At 51.3% G+C, this 15,753-nt stretch overlaps 1 protein-coding gene and 1 long non-coding RNA gene across 2 annotated transcripts in view; both read left to right on the forward strand.

Annotated features, from left to right (window-relative positions):
* Positions 1-2,341: 2,341 nt before the first annotated feature.
* On the forward strand, positions 2,342-11,493 carry LOC135324600 (uncharacterized). Its single transcript, XR_010385919.1, has 2 exons — positions 2,342-4,853; positions 4,973-11,493. It is a non-coding gene; the product is annotated as an uncharacterized LOC135324600 (long non-coding RNA).
* Positions 11,494-13,265: 1,772 nt separating this feature from the next.
* The window catches only part of LOC135324654 (mitogen-activated protein kinase 4-like), a 70,946-nt gene continuing 68,458 nt past the window's right edge, over positions 13,266-15,753 (forward strand). The window contains exon 1 of the mRNA XM_064501336.1: positions 13,266-13,346. The gene's annotated coding sequence lies outside the window, so the exon portion shown is untranslated. The remainder of the gene's footprint in view (positions 13,347-15,753) is intronic.

Here is a 15,753-nt window from a genome sequence, read left to right on the forward strand (position 1 = left end):
TCTCCTCTCTTGACTGAATACTTGGTGTTCCCACAATGTTTGGGGGCAAAGTGTTCTACCGTGGGAGTCATCTCAGAACATTACAATCCAGCAGCTTCTGCTGTATGTTTGCTAACTTCTTTCTTTGGCTAGTGCCTCCCTTTAGCTTTCAGCAGCATGCAATTGGCAATGGCACTAAATATCAGTGAGTGTTTTTGACAGTCCTGCCAGATGATTTAATGAAATACTCCTCCAAAATTTAGCTAACTTGGAGCTTTCCAGTGCTAACTTCTACTCTTCCAAATGTCAGCTTCTCTAATATTTAAGCTTCATAAAACAAGGAAATAAAGCTGAAGTAACACCAATTTAACTACCTGATATGTGAGAAAGGATGTAGGAAGGACATATGATTTCTTAATTCTGTCCCCTTTGGGATGTGACTCAATCCCTGCTTTCACACCTGTTGCCTTCTGTGCCCATGGACGCAGTGGGAACTGTAAGGGAAAGAAGAAACAGTTGATGAATATGCATTGGGTGAGCAAATTTACCTCTTGAACCTTGTCTAGACAAAATAAGGGACCTAATGTTGGAGACAGTCTGATATGATGTGGTAAATGCCTTGGGCAGAGGCAAGAAGAAACCTGCTAAACTTGGCCTTGCTGGTCAGAAATCAGGCTTCATCCTGTTGCCCCGTGGGTGGTGGAAACTTGCCACTGCACAACGCCCGAAGAGCTGCTTTGCACAAGCCTTGCAGGAGCACAACTGATGGACTGCCTGGCCGTGCCACCCAACAGAAGACAGTCACATGCATGGTCCCAGGGGCTTCGGGCTTTGTTCCATCAATGGACCCACGTACACCTCTAAAGTTGAGACAAGCTGTTTTTTAAAAGGTCTTAGTTGCTCTTGCTTTGCTATATTGTTGGTTTAAAAAAAAAAGCATCTTTTTTTTCTTAACTCCTCTTTGAGAGGCACTGATGGAAATAATTATCAGCGGAAATAAATGCTCCAAGCTCTCTTACCCAAGGAGTATTTTATTCAGTGTTTAGCTACGTGTTATTTCAGGAGGCAGCAATTTCCCTGTGTGAGGGCATGTATTCCTTTCCACACTGCTCCCAAGGAGGAATAGCAAACTGGGATTTCATGTCATTCACACTGGATCTTAGCTTATTGCGAGTAATAATGACCAACGCTTGTAAATACCTGTATAAAGGAATTTTAGGTGAATGAGAACTGATATCAAGAACCTTTGACAGAAAAATCTCTGCTTTCTCTGAGTTAAGAAAGGTCTCCTGCAAACACAGTTATATCAAGTGATCCTTTGAAGTGTTGTCTTAATTAAAAAAAGCTTTCCCTAGCATGGTGCATTATGGCTAATAAGACTAAATGCTCTTGATAGACCATATTGATTGCAGTTGCTTGAAAAATAGACAAACCTGCTTTTCTCCCGCTGCCCCCACACAAGCGTGTGTACAAGCTTGCTCTGCTCAGAGGAGTGGCATGTTTTAGTCTGTGCTTAAAACAAGTTACAAAACCATTCAGCTATCTGGAGAGAAGTCTTGTCCTGGGGACCAGTCCTACTTGGCAGCACTATTCCTAATAGGGGGGGGGGAAAAATCCACTCCTTTTTTTACATCTTTAATTTTCATGCTAATAGCGATGCTGGAGGTGCTGGCTGTTCATCAAGCTCTGGCCCGGTAGCTGTAGCCCTGGGGTTTGCGACTACTGGCTTGGTAATATCTTCCATTTCTTTATTCATATCCATTTGGGCCTAATGAGGGCAAAAATTGGGACTGTTAACTGGCAGGCGATTAACGCCCCGTACCCGAGTATCCACGCCACAAAATAAAATTGAGAGAACAGTTGCTTAAGCTGTGAGTCCTAAAAAAAAATTTGCTAGTTGTTAAAAATAAAAAAAATCCTAACCCTCATCTGAATTTTTCTTCCATCTTTGTTCTTGGGACTTGCAAGCTCCTTGGTGCCAGGACTCTATTCTGTTCCCTGATGTACAACTATTATGAGTGCACAAAAAGAAGGTAGCCTTTCGGTTCCAGCTGCAGGATGCATTGCTTCAAAAACCAAAGGGATTTAAATAGGAAAGCAGGAAACTTTGATTCAAATAATCCATTTTTAATCCACTTTAGCATTTATAGGGGTTTTTTTTTCCCTTGAGCACTGATTCTTAATAGATGAGACCCATTAAGGCATGTTGACTGCAACTAAAAATGAGAATTATGCTAAATTTGGAGGGGTTTTTGTGCAGTAACTAGGTGAATATGTATTTAATCGGAATTCAATGGAATTCAATGGTGCTTACCAAAGTGCAAAAACTAAAAGGTGCCTTCTTATTTGATGGTTGGTTTTTTGTTTTTTGTTTTTTTTTTTTTTTTAACCTTAACCTGTTTTAAACTGCCTTTTCCTGGGAACTGGGATGCAATTAAAATGTAGAAAGGCTTATTTAAATGAAACTACTTTAAATATGCTGATTTTTTTTTTTTAAGTAAAAGCAGAAGCACTTTTATGCATAGAGACAGAAAAATGGAACAAGTTGGTTATTACACGTGGCCTTCACTTAATCCTGTTTTACTTAAACCTAAATCATTTTGTGAACTTGAGCTGTTTGGTCTCTCCTGGTAATATCTTAAAGCTGGTTTGTGGTCAGAAAAAGTCTCATGGATTGATCCATTCTGAAATTTGTTTTCTTTTTTTTGACTTACAAGGGGAATTTGTCCAGGAGCGATGCTCGGCCTCCGGTCCTGTGCAGCTCTTCACGCTGGCTAGCCTCGTCTCCGTGACACTGATGCAGCTTCTCTCGCCATGAGCTGAGCAGCGGCATTTCAATTATGAGCTAATATTTCATATTTGATATCTATGCAGCAACTCGCAGAGCTAAATAATTGAACTTCCCTATGGCCCAAGCAGGCCAGGAGTCAGACGAGCTTCTTCAGACGTGAGCTCTGCCGGCTTAAAAGATTTGCCGGCACAACGGTTGCTACCTGCGCGTCCCTTCCGTAGCAGAAACCACAGTGCTAATCAATAACAGCTCAGCCGTGGCTGGGTAGATCACATTAACCTTTGGGAATTGCACCGAGGTTTCTTTTCTGTGAAGCCTTTCATTTTCAAAGTAGAAAAACGTCTCATTCGTGGCAGTGAACAGACCCGCAGTTTGCTCCCAGCTGGTCCATTAGGGGAAGACAGCCCTGAGTAAGCATGACTTCTGGAGTCAGTTGTGTCAGAGACTTGTTGAAACTATTCAAATATTTGTTTAAATAGTCTATTTTCCTCCAAATGTTGATCCAGGCGGTGGAAATAAGCTGGCCTGCTTTATTTTCTGGCTGCTGTTTGTTTGCACGATGCTGTCACGTCGGGTGTCAGCGTTTGCCGAGGGGGTTTCCAAAGGCAGATGTAGCGTCTTCAGCCCCACCGAAGCCCCTCAGCGAGCTGCTAGGGGAGGTTAGGGCGACTTGCTGCAGTTGTGTGACACCCGCTGTGCGCGTTCACTCTTTTCTGTCCAGTTTCTTGTTGCTCAGGCCAGCGAGAGCCCAAAACTTTGTGGTGAACTTGAGGCCCCTTAATGGTGGGTTCAAGTTTACCATTTTGGAGCTTGATTTCTGTAACTTCTCATAGGGAACTGAGACAAAAAGCAGTCTTACAGCAAAGAAATTTTAGAGCTGTTATTAAGAAAATCTCTGAGGGAGGATGATGAAGCACAGAAAGATACTACGGAGGGACGATGCACAACTCGTACTGGAGGCTTTTGAGAGCTGGCTGGAAACCTGAGCTAGGTTGTACCAATCCAGTAACGGGGCAAGAATCTGGACCAAGGCCTCAAAGAAATCATCCTTTCAGTCCTATAACTTTACGCATCTGCCAGCTCGGTCCAACGCTGCTTTGAATTGGTTTGTTCTCTCAGCTGCAGGCTCGGCAGCGACGACCGTCAGGATGTCCTGCCCCTCCATCGGCAAGATCTTCCCAGGAATAACTGCAAAGGCAAAAGCCCCCTTCACCTTTGCCATCTGCCTCTTTTCTGTGTGATCCAGTTGGTGGTTGTCTTGATGGTGAGAATGACTCACAAGTATGTAATTGCAAGACAAATATTTAATTAAGAGCGATTTCATCGCTAGTCTCTTATCTGCTTCTGCCTGGAAACAGCGTGGGTATGTTGGTAGTCTCAGCAGCCTGGATCAGGGCCCTGATGACCCAATTCTGCACCATTTCTGAAAGCAAGGGAGTAAACTAAACAAAAATAATACCGGGAGCCTGCTGGCTCCAGTTCCCCATTGCTTCCACGCGAGCGGGCACTCACGCATGTGCCCGCCTCTCCTGGCTGTTGGTACCATGCTGGGGAGGGGAGCTGTTTGCTTTTGACATCAGTTTGTCACAGAATTCAACTCAAAAGCAAACTTCCCACTTGTAAACTTGTTTTTTTGCTGCCCGTCCGTCCTCAAGCAATGTAATGAATGAATGCAGAGATGACATTTAACCGCAGGTCTAAAATAGTAATATGTTTTTATAAAATTGTGCTGTTGAATAATTTCAGGCATAATTTAAGTCAAAATTACATTTAGAGTTTTCTCTCTCTTTTACTATGCGCAGTAATGTATTTGCAGCATCTTAGAGGGCTTTTAAAACCCCTCAAATGTGGTGCTAAGGCTCGTTGTTTAAATGTGTCTGGGTAAAGAGGCTGTAAATTGTTGGCTCGTTCAGCCTCCCAGGAAAACTAGGCAATGGGAGTGCAACGCGGACTGCTTGGTGGCCCCGTAACCTGCCTTCATGTGGGGAATAGCTTCAAAAAAATGCATCCTACCATCGCTCCGAACTGATCCCGGCGCCTGTGACAGAGTTGGCTCGCTGCATTATAAACGTAGGCTGTCAAGGTAATTTAAATACTTTTCCCTGGGGGAAATCAGAGTGATTTTTAATAGAGCTTTTTAATTAATGTGCTGCCTGCTACAAGCTGGATATATGTTTATTTGGCTTTTTCTTTTCTTTGCAGCATCATTTTCTTCCAGTTGCCGCTTGGCTGCTGAAGGAGAGGGCGGCTCCGGGGCAAGGCCAGGGGCCCGCAACAGGCTGCAACCCACCGGCGCCGGGAGCCGAGGATGCGGTAATGCGCTAACGTTAGCCCGTGTTATCCTAACGATCCTTGTTTGCAGGCAGGACGCTGCCTACGGTTCTCGCGTGCGGTGTTTCTGCCACGTCCAGCCTCCGCGGGTGCAGCCGGGGCCGGCATGATGCTGCGGCGCTCGGTGCCCAGCTCTCCTGCTGATCCCCTCGCGTCCGCTTCTCCCAGCAGCTGCAAAATTTGGGGGTTTGCTGGGAACTTTTCAGCGTTTCTTTGAGTGGATGATGAAGCGGGTGATGAGGCAGAACGAGAGCAATTTCACTGCTTCTTTAAAATCCCGAGAATGACGAAATGGGCCCCTTTCCCATGCGAAGGTTAACGGCGCCGAGGTGCTTTGGCTGTGTAATCATCTTGGGCCGCGCGCTCGCGGGATCAAGCGGTGTTTCCTCTTGCCTTGGGAAGGGCTGAGCTCTCCATCAGGCACTTAATTTGCAACAGCTCGCCCGAGCTCCCCGGCCCCAAATTATCACCGATGACTTGAAGTTACCAATATTTTGCGCTGCAGTGAGAACCGCAAGACCCTCATGAGTCTCTCGGGCTTGTTAGCATTAATGCTTAAAGTGTTTCATCAGCACGGATTAGTATTATTATCCCTACTTTACAAACGGAAAACGAATCGTCATGGTATCAAATCACTTCCCTCAGGCCTCACACTGAGCGGAGGGTAGACGTAGCAATGCAAACCAAAGTGCTTTCTCTGTGATTCCTGGCTTTTCCCCGCGACAGGGAGACTTTTCCTGATTAAGGTTGACCGAGGCTCTTGGAAAGCCGCAGGAAGCTTTCGTTAGGCAACATCGCTACTGCAACATACTCCAAAGCACGGAAAAAAATGGGAAACGGCACTTTTCCAGTCGGCCACTTGAGCTGCTCCCTGCTTTCCAGTCGCTTGCAGATGTCGCTGCAGGAGCCTTTCCCGTGTCCCGAACAGCTGCGTGCAGCTGGGTGTCACTCACCTGCAGGTCAGATGCGCTCCCTTTCCCCCTCCTTTCGCTTGTTGTCAGCCCTGTATCCGTGTTACTTATTAACCTCGGGAAGCTCACCTGGAAATACGGAGTATGTGGGAGAGGGTCTCCCAAATGAGGCTTGTTTTGCTGGAAGAGCTTGCGGGGCTCTTGAGCGCGCCAAGCCCAGTTCGCCCCGTGCACCCCCAGCACAACCTGCCGGGCTCGCGGGCTCTCTGGAAGCGGCCACGTGGCAGGCGGGAGAACTGGGTGTTTCTCAAATCCTGCCTGGGGTTCCTGGCTCTAAGCAGGAGAAAACCCAGCAGAGCACCCTTTGGTTTAGCAGCTGAAAACATACGATATGGAGGTGTCAGGGAACACAAATCTGCCGTGTCTAGAGAGCCGTTTTCGAGAGCGGATCAAGCTTAAATGCAGTTCTTCGAAGGTGCTTCGGAGTCGTGGTTAATAATATTGGTAAGTGCTCATGGCTTTCGTGAAGGATCATTTTCACTCTGAGGGAAATAAGCTGCTTAGGGCTGCTGAAATTATGCTGGGATGGTCCCTAGTAGTTGGAGCAGCCCGAATGGCTCCAGCGAAAGTCCAAAGCGTCTCCTCCCTGTTGGCCACCCAGCCTCACACGGGGACTGGGGACCCCAGATTCTTCCCCGGCCCAATTTCATGTGTTACTCAGCCAGGTGAGATCATTTTGGGAGCAGCCACATCCCTCCTATCCGCAAGAACGTCCTGGTGTTCAACCAGGCCCTTTACATCTGCTGGAGGCCACGTGCTCATCGCCGACCCAAAGTCTCCTTGTAGGTGTGGGAGAAGGAGAATGTCGCCAACAGAAAACTAATCGCAGTCTCATTTTTTTCCCCTTCTAGCTATTTTTAAGCAATAAGGAGAGCAGGGTAACCTTTGAGTTAACCTTTAACGGCGTTCTGCCTCTGAATGAAAGGTGCGATCACACGTCTTGGCAAAGCATTCATCCCCCAGAGGGGAATTAGGTTTGCCTGTTCAGTGCAGCAGTGCCAGCTGCAAGCGCCCCGCGCGGAGGGTTTTTTTCCAAAGGAGCCACGTAGGTGGTGCATCATAACTTATTCATGGTTTCTCAGAGAAGATGCAGGCCAGTGAATCCCGAAAGGCCAGAACGAGGGCGCGTAAGAGTCTAACCTTCCATTAACTAAAAAGCAATTTCATTTGCAGTCTGAATCCGAGCGGAGCTCTTGGTGGGGCAGCTCTGCAATTCTGGTGCTTGCTCAGCGCTGTGCCTAGACGTTGGTGTAGCAATTCAAGGCTGGGCTGCTTTGTACCAAGCTGCAGCCAACTTTTCTCCTGAGACTGAGGGGGAAAAAATGGGAAAAAAGCTCGCAGAACGTGGGCTTTGCAGAGCTGCGTGGTGTGGATGGTGACTCTGGGCGTCGCAGCCCATCCAAACCATTGAACTGTCTCAACTGTGCTGATGAGACCCACTGCTGCACCCAACTCCCCCCAGCACCAGCCACCAAGGGCCTTTCGTGGCTGTTTTGTCCACTAAACTCTCAATATTCTGATACAAATGCACTTCATAGGCTTCTAGTCCCTTCGTCTCTGTGTTGCTGAGCCGAAGCTCACGCAGCAGCTATCAGAAATCTGTTTCGTATTTTCAAGAGACTTCTCCGTTCTTCTAAATCCTTGATTACTTTGTTCCGGCTGCTCGTGCCATGCCTAATATCACTCAAATAGCTCACTTTCAGGCAAATTATCTTGATTAATGATGGAGCCCAAATACAAAACTCCCCAGCCTATTCAAGCTCTTGTTTTCCATTAGAATAAAACAGTTTTGCTGTGGCCCAGTTTTTGTCTCAGATGTAAAGTGAGAGTCCCTGCTCTTTTCCTGGAGTATGCAACCTCCAGCTAAGTCACACTGCTCCTCAGATGATAAGATGGACAAAATTTTACTGTCTGAGGACTTCAAATCACAGCCTGGCACATCGTACCGATGTTCTCTGGGATCCTCCAGCACCTTCCTCCTCCTCCTCCTCATCTCTGCTGAGCGGAGAAGGTGCTAGCAGGCTCCCTGCCTTTACTGCTTGCCCATTTGCTAACTTGTGTTGGTTTTGCAGGTGATTCTCAGTTGCAGCAGACCCCATGTCATCATCTGAGCCTGTCAAGAACATCTTCTCGGTTTGCTCTGGGAAGGAAGCGCCCAGATGCCTGATCCTCTGTCTTTTCTTGCTTCCACTGACAGCGGTGTTGAGGTTTGACGCTTGCTGCCTTATGTGTCTTCTGCGTGCTATCCTCACTTCCTAGCTGAGATCTCAAGCTGAATTTTTCCTTTAATCTTTCTGAGCGCTACCGTCAGCATTGCCCTTCCTGCGTTGCTCTAATTCCTGCGGTCCTTCTCTGGGCTGCCGCATCGGAGCCCAGATGTATTGCATTTCAGAAACCATCTTCATGATGCAAACCTGGTGTTACACAAAGGAAGGAGCCTTGATGGACACTGCTTGGCCATGGAGCCTCGGTGCGCTCAGTAGCTGCCTGCATCTGCTTGCCAGCAGTGAAAGTCCTTTGGAGGGGAGTTTTCAGTCCATATCATGCAAAAAAAAAAAAAAAAGCGCCCTCTCATCCAGGGGCTGCTGGAGGCCTCAGGAGGGTCTGGCTGGGGCTGGGTCTGGCTGGGGCCGGCTCTGCCTTTCCAAAACGAGCTCTCCGAGCAGCCTCTCTCGCCTGCTTTGCAGGTAACCGAGGTGGCTGATCCCAGGCTGGATTTGCCACACAAGCGGCACAGCGGCATTGCCTGGAGCCAGGGCAGCAGATGGGAGGATGAGTGAAGGGTTTCACTTGCTTCCCCTCTCCACTCTCATCTGTGGAGCTTTTCTGCTTTGCCGGAGCTCAGCCGGAGGCTTGGCGCGAGGAGCGCCTGCCGCTGCATCCCCCTGCCTGTCTTGGGGACTAGAAACTCCCTTAGAAAACTGCCTTTTTTTATGAGAAGTAGCGCTGCTGTATTTTCACCCGGCGCTGCTAGGGGACATGGCTGGTTTTCATCCACGCAGCAATCTGTTCCAGAGTTAACCTGCGATGGAGGCGAGCTGCCTGCCCTCGGCGGTGGCAGCCGAGATGCTGCCAGCCAGCGCTTGCCTCCTCCTTGAAGCTGCTGCCGCAGCTATTTGGACAGACCGATGGCCATTTTCTCTAGCGACCAGACTGTGGCAATGGCCAGCTTCAGGCAGAGGTACAGCAATTGCAGTTTTGAAGCAGTTGTCTCAGACGATCCATCCCCCATTTGTTAGCGGTCCTGCAAGCTGTAAAGTTGTACAGTTGGCATCACTTCCAAAACACCTTTTTAAGCCTTAAAAAAAAAAAAAAAAAAAAAAAAATCAGAGTTAGAATGGTAATGCAGGTAAATGGCCATTCTTGGGGGAAAAAAACAAGCAATCCTTGCTTTGCACTTGGCTTCGGCTCTTTCTCACATTAAAGTATTCCCGGGAAATGCTTGCGAAGGGCTGCGTGCTCTGTCGGAGCAGCTCCTCTCAGAGGCGATAGCCGCCTTCCCCCAACCACAGCGCTTAGGGTCATTTCAGAACCGAACTTGCACATGTTCAAACAGCGCTTTCATGATCATCCATCAAGGCCGCTGTCCTCACCCTGTCTGCCAGCCACGCGCCGCAGCCATGCAAAGCCGGCCCTCCTAATTGGTACCTCCGGGAAGCTGCTCCCACTCTGAAGTATGCTCTGCTTTAATTAATTGGTAGAATAAGCTGTTAATAGGCAGACCTTGACAAACTCTCCTTTTTATTAGCCCTCTGCTTTCCACGCTTCTCCCATGTAATCTGGAGCGACGCTTTCTGGACATCGGTGAAGGAGATGGTCCGGGTGCGTGTTTCCTGCAGGCTCAGTCCTGCAAAGGAGCAAGAACAGCAGGGCAAAAAGCTTAAATGCTGGTGCAAGTGCGTGAGCTGTTCCCGGGATAACGCCGCTGCTGGGAGCCAAGGCTCGTTCAAACTGCTGCAAGGGATCTGCACCAGCGGGCCACAAACTGCTGGTTTGAGGTCTCATTAATTAACCCGGTCGTGGGCTGGCCTCGGCAAGTGGGGGACGGCAGCGTCAAAGGAGAAACAGCTGCTTCTGGAAAGAAAAACATGGTGATTTCCCTTCTTACGGCTGGATTTCTCGGCTACGGATGTGGACGCTTGGAGAAACCCAGCCGGCAGCCGGCTGTGTCCACAGCCTTCCCTCCCTCGTCCGCTCCAGCAGCCTGGGAGACTCACGCTCCCGAAAGGCTGGTTTTACTTGGCGTAAAAAGTAATAGCAGGCTGCGGAAGACGGTAAAAGCGTAGGCGTGCGAAGAGCGATCGCTCTAGCAGTGAAACCCCCTGTACCGGGGAAGTTGTGACAAGTTGCTTCCCAGGGATTTACAAAGGTGGCTGCCTACGACATGAAAAAGGCTTCATTTCCTTTTTTTCTTTGCTTTGGCAGTTTTAGGTCGGTTTAATAAGACAGAGCAGGAAAAAAAGGAAACCTTGAAAGAAGCTGATGCCAAATTGATGACAGTTTGGGAAATCAAAAGCTTTGCTGCTGAATATCTTTGCTCCTGATCTGAACGCAGGAGCAGGCTGAACTGCTTCACAGACGCCCCGCTCGGCCGCGTTATCCAGCCCCGCATTCACTGCAGCTCCTCAGCGTCTCAGACCTTTCTTCCTCCATCTAGTTTTCCATCCTTCACAGAGGAGCTGGATGCACCATGCTGCCCTGGAGACCCCTCCCAGGGGGTTTCCTCACGGGGCCGAGGCTGGGAGGATGCAGCGGAGAATTAACACTGCTCCAGCTGCACATAAAGCTGCTGGGGAGAAAACCACTTACTCTAAAAGACGGACGGGATGCAGATCCTGGGCTGCCCCGTGTCAGAGCCAGACGGGACGTGGCTGCTTCCTTCCCTCGTCCCCACGCCTGAGAGCCGGGTTGCAGAGCCTGGAGCAGCCCATAGAGGACAACCTGCTTCTCCCCAGGCTGCTTTTCTCTCCTCTCCTCGGCAGAGGTCTGCGAGGCTGCAGGTCCTGCTCTGCACCAGGGCCTTGAGACCGCTTCGCCCAACATCGAGGAGCTGCATGAAGATTTCAGCATCCAGGTAGCCTTTCCCTCTCAAGTCTGGCATTATTTCCACTGAGTCCCGAATATTAGCTGGAGCTGAGCCTATTCTTTCTGACACAAACAACTTGATGAGCACCGAATTTGTGCTGGAAACACGAAGCCAGATTCAGCCTGGATGGGCTGGGTCCAAGCACGAGGAGGGACGTAGCCGTCGGGTGGGACGAGCATGGGAGACGTGGGGGACAGCGGGTCTCCAGCTCGCCGGAGCACAGCTCTTGCTTGACTCGCAGGCTTTTGTAGGCACCTACGTGCCGGCATCCGACTCCTCCTTGGCTAGACCATGTTTATCTACAATAAACCGGAATCAAGCAAGGAAGAACCGAATCTAGGCTTTTTTGTTGCGTGTCGTCACGTGGAGCGTGGGAAATGCTCGTGCTCGGTTCCCTGGGACCAAAACCTGCCTGCTGGCCCCGGCCTCGTATTAGCAAAGCGGTAAAAATTTTCCGTGATCGCTAGGTTTGCTGCGGAGCCCTGCGAGCAGGCGCGGGGCCTCAGCAGGTGAATCTGAGCCGGTTTGGCTGCTCTTTCTCTTCTTTTTCTTCATACGAACAAGTGTGTGAGCCTCTAAGAAATGCCCGTGCTAAGCACTGCGCCTCTTAGTAGTTGAAGGGGAAAAAAAGCATATGCATTATTAAATGGCATGTTTTTTTCCTCCCCCAGCCAAACCAGTGTGTGCTGCACTGCATCTAGAAATATAAACTGACCTTTACAAAGGCAAACTTAGTTTGAATAGGAACCGCGGACATGGGGGAATAGTTCTGGCCTAAACGTTAATCAGTCGCTCCTTTTTTGGTAGTTTTGTATGTCATTTTTTCTGCATGAAAGGTTAGGAAGTCAAAGAGGGTTTTAAAATATTTTATACCGCCCATTTCTTTTTCGGGCCTTTGTTTGGACAGCTCTTCACTGAATAAATTCTCGTTTTTAGGAGCTGCTTGCAGCAAGTTAGCACCCGGATTTCTGGGTAACTGTGGGGCTGCTCAGCTTGGCTGAAACCCCGTGGTTTGGGTTTGCCAGCTCCATTTGGGCAGAGAAAGCGGCATTTTGGGCTAGCAGCAGGTGTATTTGCTATTTATGACTGCCTCTGAATTGCACAGAGCCAGTCCAGACACCGATGCCTCTAGCTTATATCAGCCTGGTGTAATAAACTGCTCAAACGCACGCCTACTCTTTGGCACTGCTCCTGCAAAAAATGAGCCCCAAAATGGGCTTGGGATGGACCGGGGGGTCTGTCCTGCGATTCCCCTCCCTGCGAAAAGCCCGTCTCGGCAGGACGCCCGTGCCCCGAGAGCCGTGGGCTTGTCTGCGCCGCGGCGGACGCGAGCTCCTCGCCGAGGGCTGGGGTTTATTTACTGGGGATCAATTTATTTCCTTTTCAGCTTAAAATGCAAAAAGCATGTGAGTAATAGCAACATAATTTGTAACCTGCTGATTAATAATACAGCTGACAGGATGAAATTGGGCCGCCTGCTAAAAGTGCTGAAGAAAGCTAAAATTTGGCGAACAGCGTGTATGTTCGGGGTAGGCAGCCTGTAGCCTAGAGACAAGACGAGGGTGTCTAGGAAAGAAACACTTTTTTTCGCATACAAAATCTGATGTTAAATCCAAGGAGCCAGCTGGGTTTGCCCTACCCCCGGTACCACCTCCCATCCTTGGTGATGCTCAAGACTCGCCTGGGAGGTCGTTCCTGCTCCGGGAGGTTTTAATAACTATTTCAGTGTTTCTAGCACTTGTCCCTATCTCTGTGTTTTTTTGCCCCTTGTGTTCCTGGGTATAAGCCCGATTTCGGTAGCTTGCTGCCCGTGGGTAGCGGGGGGGGGGACATTCATTTTTACTCAAACAGGGGAACGGTCTGTTGTGGGGTACTGAACCCCCAAAACCGGCTCAGGCAGCTCCATCTCCTGCGTGCTTCCCCTGCAGCCGCAGTCACCGGGCCGTTTTCGAGTTGTCCCCGCTGCCTCCCCCGCACGGGACGAGGCGGCACCGGCTGCGCGGCCATCGCCTCCCCTCGCCTCAGGCGGCGCCGCGCCCCTCCCCCTCCCGCGGCAGGTGGCCCCCGCGCGGCGGCGGTTGAACGGCCGGTGCGTGACGTCACGCGGCGGGGGCGGGGCGCGGTGCCGGTGCGGCGCGCGGTGCCGGGCCGGGCCATGGCAGAGCGGGCGGCGGCGGCGGCGGCTCCGGTAAGTGCGTGTGTGTCCTGCCCCCCCCCCCCCCCCCGCCTCCGGGTGCGGCCGCGCTTCCCCGGGGCCGGCGGGGGGCGAGCGGCCGTTGTCCGTTGGCGCTGGGCGGCCGTGCCGCTTCCCTGCCCCCTGCTTCGCAGCCGCCCCCCGCCTCGGCGCGGCGCTTCATCCGGCGCGGCGGCGCCTTCAGCCCCTTCTCGCCGTCTCCCTCCTGCCGCGGCCACGCGATGCTCTCCCGAGCTGCGCCCATCACCACCATCACCCTCACCATCATCGTTACCGGTTTGTCGCTCGTCGCGCTGGTGTTTTCCGAGGCGCCTCGGCGACGGGGCCTCCCCCGCACGCCGGAGCCCCCTGCCCCGCTCCGGGAGCTGCTGCTGGGGCGTCCCGCCGCCGCTGCGGCCCGGGGAGCGTGGTGCCGCTCCGTGTCACCCTGCGGGCTGGAGCCGGCGTGTTGTCCTTCTCCTGGAGCTCACCGCGGCTCTTCTGGGGGGGAATCTCGTCGCTGCGGCGATGCCCGTTGGAGAGCGGGGGGAAAGGCGCTGGGTGCCCGCTGCCGTGCAGGACGCGTGGCCCGAAGGCCGTGGAGGTGTGCCTGCGTGTGGGGAGGTCGTCGGCTGGCACCTACCTCCTGCCTCTTCGCCACGCGCCAGCCGTGTCGCTCCGTGGCGTCAAAGCCCGTTTTCCTCAGGGCACCTCACCAGTGGCCAAAAACGTTGTGTTGTAGTTTGACCACATTTTTAGCTGTGTGAATACGTTCCCCGCAAGGAGCAAAGCGTGAACGACTGACCCACCACGAGGTTCGCCAACACCCCTCTGCCCCATAGCCCTAGAGACACCTAGACTGCCCCAGCTACAGGTGGAAATGCCCAAGGTGGGGTTCAGGCAGGCGTTCCTGCCTTTAGGACCCGCATGGTGCTCGTTATGGACTGCTTTGTGCTTTCTTCTCGTCGGGGTTGCTGCTGCCTCCTTGCACCGCTCTGTGAAGTGGCTGCTTCTGCAGCAGCGGTTCATGCATCAGGGGCTCCTCGGGTGCCTCGCCTGCGTCCGCGCCTCGTGATTTACCAGCTTCTCCTTGAGCATGAGGATTTTCTAGAGGGAAGTGATACAGTCCTGAGGGTGTTGTGAAATGGTGTGTTTGACAGACTTGAGAGAGTTTTATCTGGGGCTTTGGTGAGGTGGCTTTGCTGTGAGGGTGCTTGCTCTGCCCCTGCATGCTTTTTCCAATGCTGGTTAGAAACTGGACCTGCAGAAGAGCAGCTATGAGCCTGCTGAGGAGAAGTGCTGTTTCGGAAAAGGTCCCTAAAATTATAGAGAAGGAGTTAATGCAGCAGTTTCCATCTCACGTAACCCTTTTCAGTGCTACTGCCACGGAAATTGGAGATAATTCCACTTCGACCATCCAGCGGGACTAGCAGCATGCTCAGCCTGGCTTGAAACAGCACCCGTGATGGTATTGCTGGTCCTGCCCCGGCACGTGTCCTGCTGGTGTTTCCCCAAACTCGCCCCCCGTCCTGGCTTGTCTCGTTCCTTCAAGCCATCCCTCCTGGTGCCAGCTGCAAGTCCCCTTCTCTGCTCCTGGGTGCCTCTGCCCTCTGGCATGTCACGCCGGAGCCGCTGGCTCCGTCCCTTCTCTAGCACAAATGGCCTGGTTAGCCTTGCAGGCTGCCTCGGACGTGGCTCGTCCGCGGTGGATGAGAGGCAGAGCTGCGGTGAGCTGCCCTGGAGGGTTACGGGGTTGACGTGACGGGGGGAACGGTGAGCGGTCGGCAACGGAGCTGCTCCGGGGTGATCCCTCGGCTGTGCCACCCGGGCTCCTGGGCAGCTTTGTAGCTGGGAATGCAGCTGAGCTTATCTTTTGTTTATTTATGTATTTATTCCTTCTTTTTTTCTAGTGGACTCTGGTGAAAGAAGAGACTTAGTTGGCAGTGGGCTCGTGGGGAGACGGACATAGCTGTAAGCTTGGTATGATAGCTCTGATTTTCTTGTAAGCGGTGTAATAACTGAAGAATAGTGTGGGTGGGCACCTGGAGGCATGAATGACTTTTCTGGAGACTTCAATCTTTGTAATCATGTTTTTAAAACATGTGAGATACCTGCAGCTTTGGTTTATTGCCGGGGAAACCAAATAAATAACCATTCCTTTCTCTCTGGTTTTACACCTACTTCTGGACGGACTCATGTAAATCTGTGGCAGAGCCAGAGTGCCTTCAGCACGGCTCGCTCTGCTCCCCAGCCCTCCTTCCTCGCTGTCGACATGTCTCACACATGCATGCTCACCTCCGTTGCTGCCGGATTGCTGGCTGTGGAAACTGTCCCATCAAATTCCCATCCTTCTCACTCCTCCAGGGTCTTTGGAGCACCGTGCATATGCCTGGGGGTTACAAAATAGCAAGTACGGTGTTGG

This window comes from Dromaius novaehollandiae, chromosome Z, assembly GCF_036370855.1.
Source record: "Dromaius novaehollandiae isolate bDroNov1 chromosome Z, bDroNov1.hap1, whole genome shotgun sequence".
NCBI classification, from domain to species: Eukaryota; Metazoa; Chordata; class Aves; order Casuariiformes; family Dromaiidae; genus Dromaius; species Dromaius novaehollandiae.